Source organism: Myodes glareolus, chromosome 4 (assembly GCF_982192425.1).
Source record: "Myodes glareolus chromosome 4, mMyoGla1.1, whole genome shotgun sequence".
NCBI lineage: Eukaryota > Metazoa > Chordata > Mammalia > Rodentia > Cricetidae > Myodes > Myodes glareolus.
Window position 1 is genome coordinate 6,303,907 of NC_142029.1, and position 23,296 is coordinate 6,327,202.

Genomic DNA, 23,296 nt, shown 5'->3' on the forward strand with positions numbered 1-23,296 from the left:
GCAATGGCTTTGCTTCGTGTTGAGTCCTGCTTGAACTCGTTTTGTGGGTGCTCTGTTTTGTCTTGTGTTTTGAAGTGGAAGTTACTTATGTAAATCACATACTGTTCCTATATATGGTAATTTTAGAAATATTGTTGATTGGTCTGTAACACACTGGTAAACCACACAAAGTGATAAAAACTGGGACCATTATAGGTCTGTAGTTGATGGCTGTTAGAAAGTAGGTGGGAACTTTTCTGTAGATATGTCTTTAAAAATAATAGACCTCTTGGATTGGCCATCATTAAAAAAAGGCAGCAAAGTTTTGCTGATGGGGTTGGGGAGACGGCTCAGTGGTTAAGAGCAGTGACTGCTCTTGCAGAGGACCCGGTCGTCTGTAACTCCAGTTCCATCTGATACCCTTGTTTGTCCTGTTGGGCACCAGAAATGTACACCACACACAGATGTATGTATAGGCAAAACACTCATGATGCATAAAATGAGAATAAAGTCTTATTTATTGTTTTATGCTGAGATAGGCTCTTTTCCCACCTCCTTCCTTCCCTGTCATAGTCACCTTCGTCCAAGCCCGTCAGTGATGTTTAGTGAGATGGCTGCAGGTTTCTCTCTGGGGAGTCAGGTTGTAGCAACTCTAGTTTTATGACTGTCAGTAAAGTTAACATTCTAGGAACTTTTTTCCTCTTTTCCTCCTTCAACCCTCAAGTCGACTTCTGAATTACAGTGGAGGCAGTGAAGCAGGACCAGTGCCTATGGTAACATTGTGTTCCTTGCGTTGTATGACTTGTGTGAATCGTATATTTGAAATCCTCTATCAGTTAGTAATTTAAAATCATTCTGTGATCTTACTCTTGCCTGAAAAGTCCTTCTGTCACGTTACTCTTGTTTGAGGTCCTTCTGTCGTACTGACTGCTATGCTTTCGTTGGAGACTGGCTGTTTATCCATTGCTCCTCCCTTCAGCTCCCTACCCCAGGTGTCGGCAGAAATTAGCCCATTGGCACCTGCAGGGGTCAGGACACATCTGGTGTTGGCAGGTGTCACACTAATAATCTCAAGGGGTGGTTTTCCACTTGCCTCATGGGACTTTTCAAAACACAATCTTTTTCAGGGGAGGCAAGGGAAACCTTGAAAGTGGAATAAAGTTCTTGGAGTAGAACGTCTGCTGCCAGGGAAATGCGTTACTAGAGTCACCAGTCCAGAGGAGTGAGCACAAGTGCATCTGCTCTGTAGCCCGTTACCATGGTACCTCGAGCGCGAGGAATCTAGCTAACTTAGCTACTGGGTAACTTGTAAGATTTGGATGAAAATGCAGAGTAACTGTGTGATTCTGGGTTTCAGAACCACACTGACTTTAGAAAATGATTTTGTTTTGGTTCCTGAGATGAGAGAGTGGTCTGAAAAGTATTCCTGCTTTATGATAACTACTTTATAATGGCAGAAAACAAAACATGCGACTTCAAGTTCTATCAACAGTTATTTAGCATGTTAAGATTTTGGTTTTAAAAATTCCATTGTTTTACCTAGTAAAAGCATCTTAGTTAGTGGCTTAGTGGTAAAGGCATTTGCCACCAAACCTGAAAACCTAAATTTCACTCCCAGGCCCACAAGTTGTCCTCTGACTCCCCAAAATGCATCTTGACACGTACACTGCACACATAAAAACATGCACAACACACAATAAATGTGTAAATAAATGTAAAACGTGCATTACATCATCTCAGAATTTGAGATTCATTTAGATTATTTTAATGATTTCCCATTACTAAGAAGCATGCTGTAATTGATTTATGAATATTTGAATATTGACTTTTTAAAAAAAGACTGTTCCTAAATAGTGCTTAGAATGTAAAATTATTTTCTGGACACACAATGCTCCTTAGTCTCCATTTGCCGTGTGACGGGAGTCTACACTGTGTTAGTCCCATAGCCGAGGCTGCTCTGAAGCAGAGCAGTAAGTCACAGTTGAGAGGCAGTACATTGCCATTTATGTACTGTTTATATTCTTCTTTGGTACACGCGATAGGATTTCACTTAGGAGCATTTTGTACGCTAATTGTATGGTTTCTGGATAAAGATATAGGAATTTTAAGAAGCATTCTGACTTTCTGCTAAATGTCAGAACATGCTACGTAGGAAAGCTTTTCTGTTTACTTTTTCCCCCATGTCCTTTCAACCCAGCTGGTTGTAAGAACTGGGTCAGACTGCCAGCAGCTTAGGTTTGTGAAGGAGATAGATGGAAGCTTTTCTAGGGACGGAGAGAGGTGAAGTCACTTTCGGTGAAGGACGGGTGCCTTGTTATAGTCACCAGCGGCAGTTATTGACAGCTATACTTCCTATTAACAGCGAGCATTTAACTAAGCGTTTGGCTGTCGAATCTTTGGACTTGATCTAATTTGCTAGCATTAATTAGTTTCTTTTGAGCACAGACACTTGGTACTCACAGCTATAGATTTGGAGGGCTAATTAGGGTAGAAAATGGAACAGAATGGGGTAAGGCATTAACCTTCCACCATTACCAGCTGGGACTCTGATAAAGCCCAGAGTCCAAATGGTGGCTGTTGATGTGAAGAGCGCCCTGGTGACTCAGTCTCGGCCGGGGTGCTGTGGTCTTACTAGTGCTCTCCCCATTATGACTTTTAACCAACGTCTATGATACCTTTGTCATCCATGCACTATTGAGTTTTGCTTTATCACAATTTATTCTAAGTCGCCCATTTCATTGAAGTTTAGAGCAATAAAACTGGCTTTAAACAATAGGTAATGTTTAAAACTTTGACTATTTCATCTCCAAGTAATAAAGTTTAACTTTAGTATACAATTGTGTGATTCTGTATCTGTATACCTCCTAAGTGCTGAGATTAAATGGGTGTGTCACCGTGCCTGGCTGTAAATGCCTATAATCCCAGTGCTTGGGATGTGGGGGCTGGAGCAACCAGTGTTTGAGACTAACATATGCTGTAGACGAACCCTGTCTAGTGTGTGTGTGTGTGTGTGTGTGTGTGTGTGTGCATGTATGCATGTGCATTTTATACATATATAAAATAAGAAACACAAATATGTATTTCTTTTTTGACAACTTACCATCTTTTGAAACTTTATTATGTAAAGGCAGTATATATAGAGGTTAGATACACAGAGAATTGTGATTTTATTAGTGTAAACTCTGACAAGAGTTTTATATTAAAAAAAACTTTATATCAGTCCATTTCTGCCAGTATTATTTGTGCCCATGAATAAAACCACTAGAACAAATGACTAGAGTCGGCCTCACTGAGCACACTGAGGATGGGACTGATGGGAAACCCAGTGGCTGAATTTCTAGACCCCTGTCCCTGCCCCTAAGCCCAAGCAGAAGCCCCTTCCTGAAAGCTGTGAAGGCCTCGGTGCTCTTTCATTCATGGTTCTAGGAATTACTAACTTTGTTTTAAGGAGTTGGTTAATTCCTTGTTATGTTTTTTGGTTTTTTTTCCAAAATATATAGTTGACATTTGATATGAATTTGCTGTGTTGTGTCGTGATGTTTGTTTTGAAAAAAGTAAGACTTTCTATTACCAAGATAAAAAAAAAGATTTTGTTATCAAGAGTGGCCTAGAACACTCTTTAACCTAGCCTTGGGTCTTCTTTTACATTGTTTTATCCTACCTTAGTGTTGTAGTCTTTTTGATCTTTTGGCCAGAAAGTGGAGGTGCGCTCTAAAGGAATAAATGTAAAGCAACAAGAAGTATGGCTTGAGTGTGTCCTTGGAACCTTACAGAGCTGACATTAAGTAGCAGAGAAGCTTGATAAAACGCTTCCCTTCTGTTACCCACATGCAGCCGAAATACAAAGAAAACCCCAGTGGGAGCTTGTGAGACGTTCTTTAGGAAATTTACAAAAGAGTATCCAAACAAGACTGCCTGTGATGAACTGTCCCTGCCCAGCTGTATCGCTCGAAGCGTCCGCACCTCCGCACCTTTTATTTCCTTTGTGGTCTGACTTAGACCATTATTGCCATACCATGATGTTGCCATTTGCATCAGTTTGTTGATTTGAACTGACACTGAAGTGGAGCTGTGACCCAGCTTCAGACTGGCTTGACTATATTGAGAAGGTCATATGTCAAATCATCAGTATAGTGAAGACCTTGTATGTATATAACAATGTTGCTCAAGAGTTACAGATAGATGTAGAGTCCTACTAATGCTCGTGGCCCTGTGTCAGATTTCCTACCACCTCTGGATTCAGTGATTTGCTCTAAGGACCCAGGATATAGCCATGGTCATAAAATGGATGTACAATTTCCAAGACTCTTCTCTGAGTAGAGTCACTTACCATGGTCTTAGCTTTGCCAATGTGGGATTGTGACAATATAGGTTAGGTGTTGTCTACCAGAGAAGCTTACTGGAGACTCCATCCTTAGACAGAAAGCTTTACTGAGAGTTGGGTCTGTGGGCAACTTCTGCCATCAGGTATCATGATTTCAGATTTCTGGAAGGAAAGCAGTTGTTCAGCATAAACCATATTGTTTGCACAAACAAGTTGAGTTCAGTAAGCCACTCTGATCAGTTGCATAGTGATGAAAACTCTCCAAATCCAAGTTCTTCGATGCCAGCTAAGAGAGAGCCTTAAGAGCGAGCCTCTCCAGGAACAACTGTAGTATCAGGTGTGCTCTGTTACCTTTTTTCTCTGAATGGACATAATAAAAGTTAATTAGCACTATTCTTGCCTTTCTTTCTTTCTTTCTTTCTTTTTCTTGCCTTTCTTATGAAGCCTAATGTTATACAGCTGAATTAAATTTTACACTAACCGAAAAGAGATCGTGATGGTCATTGATGGTTGCCTTAGTATTGTTGAATTTGTAAACTCAGGGTTCTCCTGCTAGATTTACAGCTTGTTGTGATTGTCTTATGTAACTAAACGTAAATACCCTTGAATATTGTGATTTCAGAAGTAAATGTAACCTTTTAATACTTTTAATATTTAAATGAGAATATTAACAAGGGACTTTTGTCTAAGCAGCTGAACTTCTTTGTTTACATATTTATTTCTGTGTTTATATGGTGTATAGATGTCTATGTGAAAGGGTGTGTGCATGCATGTGCATGTGTGTGTATATGGAGACCAGAAATGGAGGTGGCTCAACCCCGTTTTCTGATATATGGTTTTTCACTGAATCTTGAACTCACCAATTGGGTAAGACTAGCTGGTCCCAAGCACCAGTGACCCTCCTATTTTGCCTCCCCAGTGCTAGGATTAATGGCACTTGGCAGCATACCTGGCCTTTTAAATGTGATTGCTAGGAATCCAAACTCAGATCTTGATGCTTGCATAGCGAGCTCTTACTGTCTGCCTCCCATAGCGAGCATACTATTTTAAAACAACTGATGTGTGCAATTAATCCTTGAAGGTATGTTTTATTGTGGAAAGTCTACATTTGAGCTCAGTAACGAAGAAATGCATGTCTTAAGACTTAGCAGTATTGTTAAAATGAAAAAACATCATTATAAAATATGACATGGCTTTTCAGCCACTATTTCATTAACAAGTTTTTATTATCCTGGTATTCCTAAACATCAACTTTTAATTATTTTCTTGTAATAGACTTAAATCCTTTCATCTTATAAGAAATTAATCCAAAATTAGTTATAGTCTTTAAACAGTCCTGTGCCCTTGTATTAAAAATCTGCTAAAGATCACACTTTGCTTAAGCTACCTGATGATCCTAATACAGTGATTGCATTCTTCTAGGGACCCGGAGCCTGGCACATGCGAATTTTGTGTTTTGACTGAAGGATAGTGTAATAGAAATTTTTATCTGTTCAGGAATGATAAAGAGACTGTGTGGTTTCCACAAAATTCTAGAATGTATTGACTAGTATAAAGAGAACCTCTTAAAGTTATCCTTTTGTGTGGAGTCCGTAAACCAGAGTGCCTGAAGTGAATAGACGTGTCTCCGTGTCCGATTGGTCGTGTTACTCGCAGAGTCTGTGTGGAAGGGCTGTATCATCTGTGCATCCAGCTTTTAAATGGGAGCTCACAAATCACAGTTGCAGCCCCGTAACTCCTAGTTTATTTTTTTGTTTCTTTTTCTCCTTCCTTCCTTCCTTCCTTCCTTCCTTCCTTCCTTCCTTCCTTCCTTCCTCCCTCCCTCCCTCCCTCCCTCCCTCCCTCCTTCCCTCCCTCCCTCCCTTCCTTTTTTCCTTTCTTTCTCTTTCTCCCCTCCTTTCTTTCTTTTTGGTGAGGGAGGGGTTTGTGAATTGTAGAATGAATCTGAGTCACACAGACGAATGGCCCCTGCTGTGTGGAGCTGCACCTGTAGCCTGAGTGCTCGGGTGTTGGGAGAGGAGTGTGAGGGTAAGGACATTGCTCGCTGTCTTGAGATTTCAGGCCCAGCCTGAGCTATGTACTGAGTTCCTGGTCCTTTTCGTAGGTTTTTTTTTTTTTTTTTTTTGTGTGTGTGTGTGTGTGTATTGAAAATAAAAACCTGTTACTTCTTTTAATTGTATCCACATCATGCACAAGTCATAAGTATATATCGTGATGAATTAGGACAGTGAATGTGCCATTTGAATCACTGTTGATGCCATGAAATCGACATCATCAGAAGTCAGCTTTCCTCTCTCCTTCTCCCCTGAAGTCATCACTAGCAAAATCAGAAATGAGAGGGGAGTCACACCATAGAGGCGGGCGACTCCTCAGTGAACTTGCTGGGGTAGCTGTAACTGCAAAAGCACCAAATGAACAAAAAAGGAAAAGAACCCTTTAATCTTGCTAGAGACGTTTTTTTAGGCAAAAACAGGGGTTGATGTAACTGCAGGCCCTGAAAAGATGGTGTGTGTGTGTGTGTGTGTGTGTGTGTGTGTGTGTAGATTAAGTTGTCTTCTTAAATGAAACAAAACATTTTTACAGAAACTTAACAGCTCAAAGCCCTTATGTCACACTGTCCACAGTAGTGAAAATACAATAGAAACAATTTTGTGCCCGCAGGTGCAGGAAGCAGAGATACATTCTCAAGTGTACTTAGTGAAGGCAGATAACGCCAAGAGAACTCAGATGTTGAAATTAGCAGACAAGAATCTTAAAACAGCAGTTGTAATGAAGAATATAAAAGAACACATTCTTGCAGCAAATAAAGCAGAAAATCTTAATCAGAAAATTTAAAACAGTAAGAAATGCATATGCTAAAACTGAAAAATATATCCAATTAAAAACCTCAGAATGGAAATTATAGGAAACATGATCCTAAAGATCATTAGAATTATTTAATCTAAAAAACAGATGGTAAAATGTGATTAAAAAATGAAGCAAACCTTAGGACTTGTAGCATAAGGTAAGGCCAAGCTCCATGTGACCCCAGTGGTGCACTTGCTCCACTGGCTATAGCTAAGATCATTGAACCGTTGCTTTGCTTACCTCTACCAGGACCAGGAGGAGGAACACATCACAGATCCGAAGGCCAAGGCAGACGGTATACTAGAAATTCCTAACAACTGCAGATTGCAAGTAGCCTAGGTTTCTTTCAAAGGGAGAGGGAGTTGGCTAATTGTAGTATCCCCATGCAGTAGGCCACTGCTTAGTAGACTCCTTTTCCTCACGGTAACAGAGATGGCTTTTAGAACATCTTGCTGAGTGAAGTGCACAGCCTTTATAAACAGAGTGGTCCAGGATGGGCTGAATTAGTCGATGGGAGTAGGGCAGGGACTGATTGGAAAGGAACATGGAGGGGTTTTTCTGTAGCCATCTCAATGTTGCCTTGTTGCCGATTGGTATTAAACAGGTGTTTATCTCACCAAGTAGTGTGTATGCTTAAGATCTGCTCACTTCATTAACTAGCTACTGTTCACGTCAGCACTGTCAAAACATGAAAAGCGCTCAACTCTACTCACATATGGTGAGAGTTTTGTGGATAGGAAAACATGCGATGAATAGTGTTGGCAAGGCTTTAAGAAAGATCTTTATGCTGTAAAGAACTGTCGGCACAATATTATGAAAAAAGGGTAAAAAAATAAAATTCTACAAATGTGGTCATTTCCCAACCTAGTAGTTTTTCTAATAGAATTTTATATTTATGTTGCCATAAAATATTCATAAAGATATCTGACATAGCATCATGTATAAGATTACTGCAAAAAAACTTAGCTGTTGGGCTTCTATCTATTGTATACTTTCTGGGATAGGAATTTTGCATACACTAAGAACACACTAAGTCTCATTGGCTTATGGGGAGGCCAGTGGTCACAGAAAGGTTTCTTTCAGGAACTGGCACCTGACCACACTGATGGTAAAATCTCCTCTGCTGCTGTCTCTGCATGAAGCTCACTGCTCATGTGTTCTCCAGGCCACACACTTGCAGTCAAAGACTTGAAGCCAAAGATGTGCAGACTCTTCGCTGGAAAAAAATTTCCTAACTACAGTTCAATTAAGTTTTTTAAAATTTAAGAATGCAGAAGGGTTTATTAAAATAAGTAGTAATGGACATTTATCATATACATAGCTGTGTGCATAATATAAATGTTGATTTAGATATGGCTGGGAGGGGTTTATTCCTTATTCTTCTGGAGTGTGCAGGAGATAGCACACAGTGTGACAAGGGATGGTTGTCAAGTACTTACAGTTATGATAAATGCTATCAACAGTGATTTTCATGAGGAAACCATAGTTGTTTTTATGTTCCAGTAATACTGGTGATTTATAAGTTTTCTAAATTTTTTAGCATTGTTTTACATTTATCAATTTTTTATTGAAAAAAGATAATAAAGACTGAATACACAAGTAAATTTATTAGTTTCTTAATTAAAATATATGGTTGGGCAGTGGTGGCACAGGCCTTTAATCCTAGCACTTGGGAGGCAGAGACAGGTGGATCTACATGAGTTTGAGGCCAGCCTGGTCTTCAAAGCAAGTTCCAGGACAGCCAGGATTGTTACACAGAGAAACCCTGTCTTGAAAAGAAAAAAAAAAAGGAAAGAAATTAGAAAATATAATGTTCCTTTTAATTCATACAATTAATTCACAGGATTTGGAAAACATAAGAAGTGTTGATATGGGATGCCCTTCTGTATGCTGTGAATATGTTTTATTACCATTGGTTAATAAAGAAACTGATTTGGCCAGTAGTCAGAATGGAGCCAGACGGAAAATCTAAAGAAAGATACTCGGAAAAAGAAGGTGGAGTCAGGGAGACACCAGCAGGGAAGCAAGATGTGAGGTAACACCACAGCTATGTGGCAATATATAGATTAATAGAAATGGGTTAAGATGTAAAAGCTAGTTAGAAATAAGCCAGAGCCATTGGCTAAACAGTTTGTAATTAATATTAAGCCTCAGAGTGGTTATTCCAGAACTGGTGGGTGTCAGAGAAACTTCCAGTTACAGGGTGTGTATGTGTGCATGTATGTATGTACATGTTTAGGTATGTGTGCATCTGGAGGTGAGGCAATGTTTGGTGTCCCTTTCTTCCTTCCCTCCATCTTTTCCTCCCTCGCTTTCTCCCTCTACCTATCTCTCCCTTCTCCCTCCTTCCTGTCTGTCTAGATTCTCCTGCCCTTGCCTCCTGAGTGCTGGTATTAAAGGTGTGTGCCGCCACAGCCTGGCAGTTGGTTTTTTTTTTTTTTTTTATAGAATTAGTTTTAAAGACATGGCCTTGCTATGTAGTCCAGAAAGCGCTGGACCACAATCCTCCCTACTCAGCTTCCCAGGTGCTTGGATTACAGGCATGTACCACCAAATACTACCAAGATTGATTTTATAAATAAATTGAAAGAAGATTTTACAGCAGAATATAGGACCTTGATGACAGTTCTTTAAGTTTTACCTCTGTGCATTCTTTAAAGCTTGATTTTGTTGATGAGTTGTGGCCAGCAGTCATGTTTGTTTGGATGGAAAGGATGGGCAGCTCTAGGAGGGCACCAGCTGTGGTGTGGCCTGTCATTTACAGCTGTTCTAGGTGCACATTGCTTTTCATCTTCTCAAAGAGATGCTCTGTCAAATTAGCTAAGTCTTTAAATTCTAAGAAGCCTTCTTGGCTTAAGAATTGCTAAATAACAGTAGCATACAGCCAGTAGTCCTTTGTCTTGGTATTTCTTTGTGAGGTTTAAGTTACTAACACAGCTACAGTTCTACATGTTAAATGGGTGTGAATTATCCCTTTGACTTGCATAGCCATGCTGTAGAAGCTACCCACCCAAGTTACTCAGTAGTCTTTGTAAGTACCCAAGCCTAGCATGGCAGTGCAGGGCTGTACTCAGGCGCAAGGGTGCTGCGACAGAGCAGGTAGCAAGCTCTCATTTGGAAGCTGTGTTAACCCTGATTTTTGTTTTTGTTTTAAGTCACTCATATGAACTGAACATGCTGGCTTAGGAAAGTTACTGCTCCATTTAGAATCTAAAGTCCTCTTTCAGGGAAGTCACTACAGACTAGATTATGTCAGTATATGACATAAACTCAAATTTAAGGTAGTTTTATCTTGTTCATTGTTTGGGACATTGCCCTCAGTCATACTTTGTGTTTAGTGTATAAGACTAAAATATTTGGAAATTATTGTCTGATCTCATTGAGAGTTTCAGTAACCATACCTTTTGATGATGATGTTAAAAACCTGACCCATTCCTTTCTTTGTAATATGGTCATAAGGAGCTGGGCTATGGCCCACTGCAAGTGTTTGATTTCATTAATGCCCATGGTTTTCAGATCTCCTCACTCAGTAGCTCAGGGTGAGGACATCATGGAATATTTTCATGCTACAATTTCTTCCAAGTCTTTCCTGATGACATGAATTCAGATGGTGAGGTGTAGCTCGTCATATCCACGCACTAGAACTTATTCTGTCTTCATAGTCTTGTACACCTGGGTTAGCTCAGTGGTGTCATCCTTCACTGTACAGACTTATATGGAAATTAAAAGCAACAACGACAAATACCATCTGTGTATGTACAAGCATCTTTCCACACCAAGAGGAAGATTGCCAACATGATGCGAGTAAGAAACAAACATTGAGTGAATGGAGCAGTTTTATTAATTTCTCCATAAAGAGGCACAGAGGCTACGTGGCAGCATGGTCTTCAGGTTACCCAGTTTCACTGCTGTTGCAGTCTACACACACTGCATCTTTGCTTGTCATTGTTGCTGGAAGTCTTGGTGTCTGTAGAGTTGCTAAGTTTTTGGAGTTTGACTGCTACTTGTTTCGTCATGGAGGTTGAGTTACAGATCATCTAGGCCAGCCTTTAAGTTCTTTAGTAAGTGAAGCTGGTCAAAGACACTCTTTAACCGTGGACTACCATCTTTTTATCTTAGAAATTGTATGTCTGCTCTTACTAGCCTTATAGCACATAAACGTCACCTTTTCCAGCCAAGTTTCACCTGTGTTTTATCAGTTTATTCTTTGATTTACCAGCTTTTATCAGTGGCTTCTAATCCAAATAAACAGAGGTTGATTTATGATCATTTTAGTTTTCTTGTGTATATAGGATGTACATGGATGTAAGTATAAAGGGAGGGTGTTGAACCAGCCTGTGCATTGTGTGTGTGTGTTTTTCTTACAGGATAATGAATGGTTCTATCCTTGGAGATAAGGACGTAGTGGTGGGCTTCCTGTAGAGAGAGAATAATGTGTGCATCATCCCGTCTCACCCATCTCCTCTTATCCCTCCTCATTTCAAAACTGTTTATGGTTCGGGTGATAAATTTGTTGTAGTACATATTATAGAAGCACACTCAAAAAAATGAAGAGTTGGTAATTGCAAGTTTTCACTGGGGCCTTAATACATATGGCTGCCCAGGAGTTGTGGTGCAGAACCTGAGACTGAGGCAGGAGGATCCTGAGCTCAAGGCCAGTCTGCTCAGGGAGGTCCTGTCTTTGAAAACTGGGGTGAGGCCTATAGCTCAGAGGTAGTGTTACCTAGATGGGTAAGGACCTGCCTTCAATCCCCAGCACTGAAGAAATACAGAAAACAACAAAGTAGGGCTTTCTTGCAAGTTCTTATGACCTGTGCAGGTAAGTTTCTGGCTCAGTCTGTCATGCTGCTCTGTTGATGTGTACATTTTAGTCTTTTATATGCTTAGTTTTTAAGAGTATGTGGTTCGACACTAAAATACCATTGCCAACTTGTGGAGGTTGGTGGTCTTTCTGTGTGGTGGTATTTCAGTGATACAAAACGTGCCATACACACTTTCATAATGATAAACAGCTTCCTGCTCCCGTCAGTATTTTGAGCGTAAGCATTGCTACCTCATTGGTGGGTAGTCAGCAGACTTCTTGATTCTTTGACTTTGGAGGAAGAACTCTAATCTGAGTTATATTTGGGGAGCTCATGTAGGGTTAATTGCTGTTGGAGTTGGATTCTTCACCTTTTTTTTTCTTATAAATTTTAACATGTTATTTAATGAATGTAAAGTTATGCACAGCATTTGTACTAAATGACTTGTTAAATATATCTTTCCTATCTGGCGCCTGATTCCTACTGAGTGTTAATATCCATATATATATATATATATATATATATATATATATATATATATATATATTTGTGATGTGTATCAGGAGTAGGCTTATGTACCATATTCCTTTTTCAGCATTTACCATTTCCTTGATGTTTTCATTAGTGGATAGGACACAACCTGTTTGTTTTTATTTCCATTTCTTTTTTGTTCTAAAGCATAGGGTCCAGGATGTAAAACCGGTCAGGGCATCTGTAAACTGGCATGTCCCAAAGTAAAGAGTGGAGCTTCATTGCCCTCTAGGGTTCAATTTTAACACAGCCCATTTTTATTTTTTTATCTTATATTTCTAAGAATAGGTTTAGTGAGCTCTTTGAGGAGAGAGTTCTGCACCGAGGAACACTGTCATTAGCTGTAGAATGTGACTATTTAACACTAAAATCTAGTTTACAGTATTACAAGTAAAAGCATGCTTAATACTGTGTAATATTAAATGCCTTTGTTTTTAAAGACATGAATTTTCAAGAATTATTTATTTGGTGACTAGTTCATCATTTAATATACCAGGGAATTAGATTTGTAATATGGGCGTGGGTGGGAGTCATCAGGAAATGTGTCCTTTATTTTCAGCCACTTTCATGGGCATTTTTGTCTCAGTTTCTGAGATTACTTCTTCCAGTTTAATGTTGCCTGTGAGCTCTGTCTGAATGGTTGTTCAGTGCTGGATTGCTGAAGGTCTGGCTGACTCACATTGCAATGTCTGCAGTTGCAGAGTGTGGTAAGAGAAGCAGTCTGTTTTTATGTTACTGTAAATACTAGCCAAACGTTGGCTGTGCAGGTGGTGCACGTGGAACCTGTGTGCAGATGTGGCAGTGCTAATGTTTTGAATATTTAAGCGTGTGTCTATATTGGATGTGAAAATTCTTGTGGTTATTAACGTATTTGGAAAAGATTTTGTGTGTGTTAATTTGTATGTATTTAGATTTTTATCCCCTAGAAGGATGCTACAAAGCTGCGCAGTGAGTTTTTACTGTTTTTGATTATGAGCTGTGATATCAAGTATTTTAATAAATAGTATATAGCTATATATTTACTATTTATATAATTATATATACTATTTACATAGTATTATATATTCTACTTATATAGTATATGTATATGCCATTTATGTAGTATTATAGCAATATGTAAATACTTTTACACTATCTCCATCTTGTGGTAGAAAAGGAGGCCGGCCAATCCTGTTAAGAGAGTCAGTGTGTGTGCTCTTGCCTCTTTCCTTCCATCATTATAAGTTGAACATTAGCTATTAAGAGTTTATTAGGAAAGCTGTAGGTCTTTTCAAGGATATAATTGAAAATAATTTTAAATTTTGTAATTAGTATTAAAAAGAAAGCTTGAACTTCAGGAACCACATCCTGAACATGTTTTAGAATGTTGAGACAAGGAGTGTAAACAAGTTAATCATGGCTAAGAGTAAAAATGAAACTTCAGCAGTCTGCCAGAAAAAGAGTTTGTGTTAAAAGAATTGCAATGACTATTTTACATGATAAATCTTTAAGACTGTGTCTTACTGCTTGCTAGAGTGAGTGTTCAAGCTTTTAAAGTAATTTTCATTTCTCTTTGCTCATGTGGAGCTCAGTGGCACACTGCTAAGCATGCACAAAGCCTGGTTCCAACCCCAGCACCACGAAGCGAGGAGGCTTGTTTGTTTTTGTGTTGTTCTGGTTGTTGTATTCCAGTTTCATGGTTTTCAAGCTTTAAGTGTGGTTACTCACATGCTTATACGAGTCTCATAAGATTATTTTTTAGAAGCAATGAAGAGTGTTATCACAGACTGTGAACTGTAGCAGCCTGTGGACACACGCACTGTGGGCTGCTCGAGTGACCTGGCTCTGTCGAAGAGCGCTACTTGAAAAATGTGTCTCAGAGCAGGCTTATTTTTATCACTTTGGTTCTCTTTTCAGTTGTTTAATTCTTTGAGGTGGCGTTAAGGTTTTTTCTCCCCCTTTTTTTTGGTTTAAACAGATATAATCTATAGCACAGTTAACTGTAGAGTTAAGTTTTTAAAATATAAAACTTGGAATGCTCTAAGTTATAAAAGAATATTTTAATGCTTTTTTTCCGTATTTAAGGTATGTTTCTAGCCTCGGTCATAAAAATATTATGAAAGCCTTTAGTAAGCTTGAGTGATTATGTATGCTCTAACTGCATGTTCTAATTTTTAATAGTTTTGAATGAGTCTGACTAATAGTTACTTCATTGTTGAAACCATAATGCTTTGCTCACCCTTTCCTCAGTTCGTTATTTTTTGATCCATCTTGCTTAAATTTCATTGTCAATAGTTTTTTAAAAAATCGTTGAACTAAAAGTCACACTTTTCTGAGATTTTGAACTGAGCTCAAAATAAAAAGAACAGTTTTATTCTAAAATAACATTGGAGAGTGCTTGCTTTCTGGAATTGGGTGGAGGATCGCTTGTTGCCGTGTATTTTTGTGCCAGTGTGTATAAAGTGTTGTCCAGTTATGTCTTCTCCACGTCGGACCTTTGTCCACACCACATTGAACGCTGCTCTGAGAAGTCTGAGGCCAGTGTGATTTTCCTTCCTGCCCAACATCAAACTCAGACATAAAGAGGATCCTTTCAGAGTCTTTGAGTGTGGTGGCTTCATCAGAAAGTGTATTGCATCAGAGCTCTTTGTCTCCTCGGCCCTCGCTGTTCAGGCACCAATTCTCTGTGTTGAGAGCGAGTTTCTAATTGTACCAAACATTAATTGTAATTTGAAGTATCTTTCTTCTACTTTAGAGTTGTCTTCCTTAAAGGTTGGAGTCATTCTTGAAATGTAGAGACCAGGCTTCACACGGCATACTTTTTTGTTGTTGTTGTTCCGCTGCTAGTTAACTGGGAGTCTGGCTTGCACAGCGTCCGTGCCCATTCATTGACAGATCTGGTGGTCAGGCCCCCTCCAGTCTCTGCTGCTGCTGCTATTGGTAGTCTCCAGGTCTGCACTGTCCTCTGCAGCCTGGCCTGGGAAGGATCTGCTCACTCCTTGCTGGTTGGCAGCATCTGTTTCCCCAGTTCCGTGTCAGTTAAGTCTCTTTTATGTAACAGTACGTGGTGTCAGCCCCTGGCTGAAGAGAGCACAGAGAGAGAGACAGCCACAGGCTTCTGTGACCTGACCATGGAAGCGGAGTCATCTCCCTGCTGTGTTCCTTGTCTGGGTGGCAGTGGGGAGGTTGGCCCTACCCTCTCCCCTCTTTGGGAGGCATTTTCCCTGGATCTGCTCACTGAAAAAGTTTGACTCATTTTTATAAAACGTTCCACTTGAATTTTACCTATTTCTGTACCATCCTCCTGGTGTTTCTGCTGTGTTTGTTAGCATTGCTCGGGATTTATTTTGACTTTCAGTCTCTTTATCTCTTTTCATCTCACTTTTGACCACGGTTCCTGGAAATACAGTTTTCCTGAATTTCTGCTTTTAGTAAGTTCTTACATAGTGTGACATCCGAGCGATGCTGCCTCGTTTCCTGAGGCGTCTCTGTAGAGTTGTCCTGCTGTTTCTGATGCTCTGTGAGCAAATGCTCTTTAGCATCCTGCCACCTTCTTCTGATGTCTGTCCTCCCCTTTGGGCTCTCAGGAGGGCTCTGCTGCTCTGTGTGCTCCTGAGGCCTGAGGTGTGTGTGGGGGGCAGGGACAACACCATTGTTTAATAGCGTTTAGGAGGGAGTTTTCTTTCCCTGTGAGGTTGCATTTGGCTTATCCTCTCTAGTAAGTGGATCCCTGAAAAATGACATACGCTGGGTGGTTTTGCTGAGCCCTGCAGAAGTCTTCTGAAGGTGCGTAGAAGTTCTTGTGTTGAGTGGTTTTCTTTTGTTTGTTTTTTTCTACTCTTTCTCAAGACATCCTCTGTGCGTGCCCTCAGCACTCTGTTGGGGAGGAGGCCTGCTGTCACTGGTGTTCTGAGGATGTTGATGCATCTGTTGAGGAAGCACTTCCTAGGGAGTGGGACGGGGCTGATGCTGCCTGGAGTTGTGAGGTCTCCTTTTAGTCCAGCGTCAACCAGCCAGTTTTTGTCTTGTAAAAGCTCCCTTTGTTTGTTTAGTTTCAAGGCTTTGAATCAAAATGCCTCTTCTAAAGTTGCACTTACTTATTATATGTGGAGGCGGGGAGCGTAGTATGGTCAGAGGGAAGCTTGCCGTAAGTCCCAAATACCCGTCACATCATCAGACTTGGTGACAGGCACCGTTACCAGATGAGCCATCTAACTGGTCAAAATATATCGTTTAAAAGTTCCCCTTTTTAGTTAAGAGGTGGCAGTGCACGCCTTTAATCTCAGCACTCGGGATGCAGAGGCAGGCAGATATCTGAGTTTGAGGCCAGCCTGCTCTACAGAGTGAGTTCCAAAACAGCCAGGGCTACACAGAGAAACCCAGTTTTGAAAAACCATATAAGTAAATAAATAAGCAATTAAATAAACTCATTTAACTTGAGAGTCCATCCAATCCTGCTAAAAAACTATGTTGATTTTGTTTTAAATACAGCTTTGAATTTGATTGTAGAATTAAATTAGAACTAGGTAGTCACGCCACAGACTTTCCTTTCTGTCCTAACTCAGTGTCTGTGCATTGAAACAGTCTCTGTCAGGGTCATCTGTGGGTGGAGCAAATCTGTAGCCAAGTTCTGTCAACAGTGAGAGTCTTAGCGATAGTGGTGGACGTGAAAGAGAGAAAGGCTCCTCTTCCCTTGCTATGCATGCGTTTCTGTACAGTTACTCTATTTGCCTGTAGAACAGTGAGTGCTGTGTGTCAAAATCCAGGGTAGGTTCCTGCCTACAGTGTAGGACAAATGCATTCTTATCTATTACCTGTTGCTGCTAGGTGGATTTGGAGATATTTTAATAGGTTTTACAAATAAAACGTATTAAAACCTATAAAAAGAGAGAGAGAGAAAGAGAGAGAGAGCTTGGATCAGTAGTCCTGGTGGCTCTGCAAGGGGGCTGTGGGTTGTCCTATTGTGACCTCAAGAATTCTGATACTAGTTTAGGTGTGAAAACTGTTTGTGTCTAGCTTTATGACCAGAAGCCTTATCATTGGTGATTCAGGAGCTTCGTGTCACTACCAAAAACCCTAAAGGCTGAAAACCCAAGAAGCCAGATTTGCAAGAAAATTTGCAGATTGCATCGTAGTTAAGAGTGTAGAGTGAAGCCACTATGTGCAGCAGTGCAGACGGCTTTTCCTATAGAAGCCCAGGAAACCATAGCTCTAGAAGTTGGTGGAATGGGACTTAGAGGGAACGATTGGATGGGCTTATATCAGATCCATTTTCTGCTTTCAGAGACTCTACACTCTACTGCAGTGTTCATACTCATGAGTTCCTTATTTACAGCTCCAATAACTTTTGTTTTCTACACAGTCTGTGAAACATTCCCATCTGATGCTCCTGACTCAGAATAGTGGTGCCCACCAGTAGACATTTCCATTATAAACCTGAATTTTTATTCTTTATGCATAGTAACTGGGCTTATGTTATACTGGGCTAACAGCTGAATTAGACTTCTTATTATATGTGTATTTTTGATCCTTAAGATAAGAGCATAGAAAACATTCCTTTTAATGCACTCTATAACAGAATATATTTAGTTTTTAAAATAGTTTGAACACTTTGTGTGTGAAACAGATTTTTTTATTTTGTATGTACTGAAAGGTAACACTTCTAAAGAAATGCAGATTTTTTTAAAACAATGGTAGTACTCAGCCTAGTACTGTTTGTAGTTGGAATCATTTAAATCTAAGGGGGATATGTTGGGAATGTTTCTCATCCTCCGTTTTTATACCTAGTACATTGAAGACTGAAAATAATGTGTTAAAGGACACATAGCCAACATAAAGAATTCCTGTTTCCTAAAAGTAAGTGTGGTGCTTAGCTAATAAGTCCTAAGTGGCTGTGCCATCACTGGGTATGTGGTACTTCAACAGATGTGCTATTTTCTGAAGGAGCTATTTAACAAAAACAAGTTAAAAGTGCAATAAATGGACTTGCGTGTAGACACTGAGTACTGGAAGTGTGGAATAGATTGCTTCTATTTTGCAAGCACAAAGAAAATTCTTAATCCAAGTTAAGAAGTTAATGGAAATGATACGGCCAAGTTAAAGCCAGCATAAATCAGCAATACCAGAAACCTCAGACTTGTTAAGAGTATTTCAGTTACTTTTAGAAATTTAATAACTCTTTAGCCCTAAGCCTTTGAATGAGAACTTTCCATGCACCCTGTGTCCTGCCCGTGGTGTGTCCGTCACACTGCCCACCTGTGCCCACTTCGCAGCGCTGGGAAGTGTCACCTCCAGTCCCATGCTCTGTCACTGAGCAGTCATTCTCGCCCGTGAGCCCGCACTGGTAGAGATGGGGCTTTGCTGCTTTGGACTTAGCCCTTAATTGTTTGGTTCCATTGGAGAAGCTGCGTCAGTGCTTCGTTCCTGTTGCTTTTGTTTAGAAAAATCAAGCAAAATAAGATACAGTTTCTACATTCTACAACTCCAGAAATGTCCTTATGAATAATGTTTTCTCAATGGATTGCTTTTATTACAAACCTTTTATTTTTAATAATGTAATTTTTTTCTTGAAATTATAAGATAATTACATCATTCCTTCTTTTCTTTTTCCTCCCTTCAACACCTCCCATGTATGGCATTTACACTCTCTCAAATTCATAACCTCTTTTTTTTCTTTGTCTTGTGTGTGTGTGTGTGCATGCACACACGCATATGTGTGTGTGCGTACACACTTTTAAATACATAAATAAAACCTGCTTGTTCTGTACAGTGCTGCCTGTGTGTATGTAACCTGAGGGCTAGCCATGTGGTATTTTGAAATGTAAGTCTTGTGTGGCTGAGACACTTGCTAGCACTAACAGCTGTGCCTTTGGAATGGTTGATGGAGTAGTCTGTGCCGTGCTTAGGAATCTAGTCGTCTCGTCTACTGTTATCTTTCTCGTTGCCCATTTTTCTTCGTAAATATTTTTTGGGTTGTCATGTGCAGAATTAGACATTTTGGTATTACTGACTGTGAAATTATTTTGTTGGATTCCTTGCTTCTTTAAGTTTTTCCTCTGACAGTTCCCTCTGAGGGTACTCCCTGGACATTCCTACTGAAAATGTATCCCATGGCTCCCTCTCTAACCCCATCTCCCACTGTCCCCTTGTGACTCTGACAGTCCACAGTGCTTGCTTCTTGTCTGCCTTTGAGAATAAGCTTCAAAGGGCAGTGTTCTGATTAATTTCACACATACAGTCCACACAGCCAGAACACAGCTTGAGGGAGAGATATGCTCAGTCCATACTTAATAAAAGAGTGAGCTAAGATGTAGGATTTGTAGAGGGTAAGAAGTAGCATGCATCAGACCAGTGGCTTTTTGGCTCTGCCCCACAGCAAGGTTCAAGCCAACATGGGTGATGCAGTCAGACTGAGTCATAGAAACAAATGGGGAGAAAGAGAGAAAGATGTTCTCATCACAAAGATAGGACAGATGTTAGAGGAGATGCTTGTGTTCAACATGATCTAGATAGTATGCATGCATATATGTAAGTAGAATGTTCATATGCACTTTTTGATGTGTTAGTTAAACAAAGTCAGAGGATACTGCTTTCTGTGACCCACAGAAGAGTTGCTGTGCGTAACAGAGAAACCTCAAACAAAGACCACAGGCACAGGACCTCGTTTCCCTTTGTGACTGCCCTTGGTGTCTATTATGATATCAGGCTGAGCGTGAGTGGTAGTTGTAACCTTTTAAACATTTCCACGTTAATACCTGCTGACTGCTCGCATGGAAGACTCGGGTGTTATGTAACAAGAGCAAACAGGACAGTGTCTCTTCAGTCTGAGAAGAGCGCCCTTCTTTGCTCTTTTTTGAATAGAAGACAGACTGAGAGTCTAGGGCTCATTTTGGACTTACTGTAAAACCCAGGATCAAGCAGGCCTGGAGCAGATTGTTAGAAATCTGAATTATTCTCTCTTCCCAGCTGTTATGAGATTTAACAGGCCAGAAATTATGCATATATTCAGTTAAGTAGAATGTGACAGAGTCTTCCCATGAAAATGGTGATGCTGAGACTTCTGACATGATTGGCTGGTTAGTATTGTAACTGTGGAATATTTTACAGCAAGCCCAGAAGACCCAGGAATCACATACTCTGTTTGACATGAAAAACATAATGATCCTATGCTGTTCAAGCCTTTTCATTTTAAGGAAGCTCTTTTTAGCTTAATGTCAGCAAAGCAGCTGCTGCTTGAGTTTAGTTTGCAAAACACTGAATTATTCATTTCCATAAACAAAACTTCCTTAGTAATTATTTAGCATTAATTTATTTCTATTTATTTCAATCAACCTTGTTGACATTCTGGTTTAAAATTAAAAATATTCTTTGTGGAGTTTCACAAAGAAGACTTTGTAGCATCTACTCTTTCCACCTCTGTTCCTACGGCACAAAAATGTGTATTTGAGAGATGAGTTATGTCGTCTAGTTCCCTTTTATTCTTTTAATAAAGGTTGTAATAATAGAAAGAACAAAAGTGAAAATTTTTCTGTAGTGTTTTCTAAGTTTTCAAGGCTTCCCTCGGCGCTGATGTTAGCGCAGTGTCTATGCTTGCACGTGAGTAGCACATGATTGGTCTGAGATCTAACATTGTAAATACATTAGCAATATTTTAAATATTTAATCATTTGTGTTCATATTGTTTGATAGACTACTTAGCAGAATAGAAGGCTGAAGTTTGTTATTTTGTGATCCTTTCAATTCCCTTACCTGCAAATGTAAGTTTGTGAAGTTTAGAAATAAAAGTACATTTTTACATTATAAATAAGATTTTATATATAAAATGCATCTAATATTACACTATAACAGCAGTTCTGTTATAATACCTGTACTGTGTGTACAACATAGTTTTGATTTACACTACTCAGAATTCTCAACTCTAGTTAACTACATTTAGCTATAATTTTCATTCTAAAAATTTTCAGTTTTTCTAATTTTCTTCTAAATTTTTGAGTTTGCTAACAAACAAAAGTTATTTCTGATTAACAAACACAGCAAATAATTTGACTTTACAGTTCATCTTGTTAAATTGAAAGGAGCTGAAGAAGTGTAAATTCCACATTTTTACAGTAATGATTACAAATTTATATAAGGTCTCTCTTATTTGAGGATTTGGTGATTTCTGTACTCAGCAGCTGGGTCACTGTGTTTCCTCCTCCTGGAAAGGCCACTTAGAAATTGGCTTGGTTTAGGTATATGCCTGCCCTTAGGAGAGGATAGTTATAGAAGAGATGTGGTCTAGAGAAGGGTCGCTGTTTCTGGGCCCATTAGAAATATGTCTGACATATCTTTATTATCTCAGAGTAATCAATCTCTAATAAAACTATATTCTTAACTACTTGAGTTGATAAACAGTGAGGTTTGTTTTAAAGAAGTCAAGTTTATTTTATGTCAATATTCTGTTTGCCCTGTATAAGATATATTTAATTACCTTACCCCATCTCTGGGTTCAGATTAATCAGTTCCTGCTACATAGCGGTGCTCAAATTAGAATAATACTTTAATCAGCTGTGTTAGCCACGCCACGGTAGACCAGGGAAGCCGCTCGTGGCATATGGAAGGTGCATGCATTTTCTTTTCTATTGTAATTTAAAAGTAAAATCAGAAATATTGATTTCTACTTGACTGGAGAGATGATTTAGTTTGAATATCAGTCTGATGTTAATCAGGTGAGAATTAATTGAGTTGGCGATATTAGATATTCAGTGCTGTTAACTGAGCCGTGATCAATCTAGAGAGAAGCTTTGCTGTTGGACTGCGCTAGAATTGTCAAACAGCTCATGCACTGCAATGCAGAGTGATCTTTTCATGTTCATCCTCCTATCTTCTTGTCGCATTAAATGCACCACTAAATTCATTCTATACACAGACTAATCTTTAAAGTGCAGAATGTTAATAAATCATAATTTAATAGAAAATTAAAAGCATAATAATTTTGTCACAAAATGCTTTTGTTGTCACAATTTTTGTAACATATTATCTAGAGCCGAATTCTAAAGCCAAGTGATTAAATGCCGACTTCTGAAGTATACTTGTAACATAAAAGGGAGAAAAAACCCTGTATAGTTTTATTTAACCATTCAACATTGAAAAAAGTGAGCAGTAAAGAATTATTTTAATGTTTATTTCCTGAAATAAAAACAGTCAGAAGCATTTTGTTGGTCTGAGATGTGGCGTGGGCTTCTCATTTATTTTAAGAGTGTGATAGCAATGTCATAAGTGTGTGGAGTATAAATGGCGCGATGACACCTCCGCAGGACCTGGCTTTAAGAGTAACATTGTAGAATCTTTAAATAAGCTGTAGCCAGAACTAAAAGTATCGATTTGCCTTGTTAGCTAGTGATAGTTATACTTAATAATGACTAATTAAATTTGGGGCACCGTTTCTTTTAGCCTCCTTCCCCCATTTTTTTCTTCAAAACTGTGAATTTAGATTTATTTACCACCAAGGTAGCACATATTATTGTCAGATTCCTTTCATTTTGGCAGTGGGTGTGACTGTTCAGTTAGAAGAAAGCCTACAGTGTGATTTTTGAGAGTCTTTTTACCTTGAAGTAATGCTTTTCACTTGACGAAACAATGTAGACATACATTTCACAGAAAGAAATTTCTAAATTTGTAGTTGAGAACAATTAGTATTTAAGGAAATTAAGCTATACATCAGAAACGACCCTGGAGGGTGATGAATGGGAGTTCTAGGTCTCAGTGGGGTCCCATCAGGTGTTGCTAAACAGAGACTGGGGAAAGGGCTAGAATGGCTTCCTCATGCCCCTCCCTCGGCCCTGGTTCCCTTTCC

The 23,296-nt window shown here is 39.3% G+C and overlaps 1 protein-coding gene across 5 annotated transcripts in view; it reads left to right on the plus strand.

Moving 5' to 3' along the window:
• The window catches only part of Cmc1 (C-X9-C motif containing 1), a 75,201-nt gene that overhangs the window by 28,643 nt on the left and 23,262 nt on the right, over nt 1-23,296 (plus strand). The gene's annotated exons all lie outside the window — the stretch shown is intronic.